Source organism: Phyllostomus hastatus, unplaced genomic scaffold (genome assembly GCF_019186645.2).
Source record: "Phyllostomus hastatus isolate PE091 unplaced genomic scaffold, TTU_PhHast_1.1 phas_contig_90, whole genome shotgun sequence".
Classification (NCBI taxonomy): Eukaryota; Metazoa; Chordata; class Mammalia; order Chiroptera; family Phyllostomidae; genus Phyllostomus; species Phyllostomus hastatus.
Genome location: NW_025333984.1, coordinates 5,667,083 through 5,669,690, shown reverse-complemented (window position 1 = coordinate 5,669,690; position 2,608 = coordinate 5,667,083). Strand labels below are relative to the sequence as shown.

Below are 2,608 nucleotides of genomic sequence, written 5' to 3'. Positions count from 1 at the left end.
ATAATATGTTACAGGATAGAGTGCTTGACTATCTTGGGCACACATTTATTAGCATAAATGTCTTCATCTTCTGATTAGATAAGAAACAGGACAGATGTCATCTTATCTACAATGCCATTTTCACATCTATGTTGCACAGGTAGAAAACCCAGAGAAGGAAAGAAAATCAGCATCAACACAAATAAGAGTTAGTTTAATTAAATCTGTTAGAGGAAGAGGAAGACAGAGAGCAGAGAATTTGGGATTTGGTATTTTGGGACAACAGTAGAGGTTTTAGGAAACATTACCTATTAAACTGATAAGAACAGATACTACACTTGATCTTAGCAAAAAGGCCGAGAAGCGATCAGAAACATTACCTATTTATTTCTCATTTGCAAGTGGTGGAGGGGGAATCTCTTGTTAAGTTTTTAAAAATTATTTTCAACACTATTTCACTGAAGAAACAAAGAGCTCTACCTATTTTTATTCTTTAGTGAAATACCTGTCACTTCCTACATGGCTCCTGTCCTCTTTAAATTTGATTATTTTGAGATAACTTATGGAAAGCATTTTCAAAGTTTGTACAGTACCACACTGGTTTTCACAAGTATTCTTTTTAATGGGTTTTATATGTCCTAGGTTCTATATTGTATAATCATAAGCAAACTCCATGTTCTCACTCTAGTAATTGACAGACACAGATTTGATTATACAATCCTGAGTCACTACAGAAAGCTTTTATTTTTCTTGCACACCCATAATTGCCTGAACTTTCTTTTACAGCTGCCTAACCCAGTTGGGTTTAAGTCTGCAGAATATTAACTCCTAATCACAAACTCCAGCTTTGGTGATGGGATAAATATCCATCCAGCACTAAAACCAAATACTAGGACTACCTTCTCCTGTCATAAAAATGGTCCAACACCAAGTCCTTTTCTACCTCACAAAGTTACCTATCTGGGTTTTTTATGGCCCACATATTCTATATTTTGAAGATCTACTATAATAAAACACAAATTTATAAAGCACTAGGGGTAGATAATATAAGTGAAGGTAGGTGGGAAGGTAGAAACAGGCAGGAAATGTAAAATCATGTATTTGCTTTAAAGAAAGGTTTACATTATAACACTATAACCCTCCTGAGTACCAACACTCATACTTGGTACATTTAAGTGCATCCACACTTCTTAATAAGTTGTCTTGTAACCTTCTGCTTAAGCCTTTCATTTTTTTAGTATTGCTTTAGTTTTACCAATACAATCCTAATCCTAGGGCATGGTAGAGTAGCCTGTATAGATTTGGTTCTCAATATAAGTGCATTACTTATTGATAGAGTAAATGAATGAATGTGTATTGAACACCTACTCTAAAATGGAGCATAATCAGAGTCACCAATAGGTAAATGTGGGAGAATATATGTGAAAATACTTAACGTAGGGCCTGGCACTCAACACATATTTCTACAAAGTTTACTTATTAGTGCAATATAAAATTAGAAACAGACTTGATGGAAGGGAAAATGCAGACAGAATCTCAAATTTGACTCCTAAAATGCTGGGTATTTTCTCCAAAATATTACCAGACTAATCACTAAAACCAGGGAATTTGTTCTATGAGCACAAGTAATCTATTTTGCCCAGTATCCCAACTAAATTCCAGATGATTAAATAAAGAATAATTTAGTGACTGAGAACAACACTTATGTATAGACACACACACACACACACACACACACACACACAGGCTAACAAACAAAGGTATAGAATTACCACCATAAATATGGATTCTGAATGCAATAAATAGTGCTCCTTCTTAGACAAGGAAAATAAATATCTTTTTTAAGATTGTATTTATTTAGTTTCAGAGAGAGGGGAAGTGAGAAAGAAAGAGAGAAAAAGAAACATTAATGTGTGGTTGCCTCTCATTCATCCCATACTAGGAACCTGGCTTGCAACCCAGGCATGTGCCCTAACTGGGGATCGAACCAGTGACCCTTTGGTTCACAGGCTGGCACTCATTCCATTGAGCCATGCCAACCAGGGTGGGAAACAAAGATCTTAATCTGAATCTTATGTCTATGGATCGGTTCCCCATATCATCTTAGAAGAAACTCTGATTACATAGTGCAAACAGTGATCATGAAAACTCTAAGTGGGAAGGTCTAGTTTTCTCCTTTGTTCAATTAGTAGTGGCTTCTGGGAAAAACAAAAAATATAGAGAAAGTGGAGTAAGGTGTAGTCAGCCTACTGTTCAACCTATGATTATTACTGACATTTTATTATAAGAGTTATTTTCTGAGAAACCTTCATATTTTTATAGTGGCTGTGCCAGTTTATATTCCCACCAGCAGTGAATGAGGGTTCCTTTTTCTCCACAACCTCTCCAATACTTGTTATTACTTGTTGATAATAGACATTCTAACAGGTACAAGGTGGTATCTCATTATAGTTTTGATTTGTTTTTCCCTGATAGCTAGTGAAGTTGAGCATTTTTTCACATACATGTTGGCATATATATGTTGACTTTTGGGAGAAGTTTCTGTTCAGGACCTAGCAAACCCTCTCCTGGGTATCTACCCAAAAATTATGAAAACATTCACTCATAAAGATATATGTACCTTTATGTT

General features: G+C 35.3%; 1 pseudogene; it reads right to left on the bottom strand.

Moving 5' to 3' along the window:
* Positions 1–243: 243 nt before the first annotated feature.
* LOC123827837 lies at positions 244–347 on the bottom strand (annotated as a pseudogene).
* Positions 348–2,608: the final 2,261 nt, after the last annotated feature.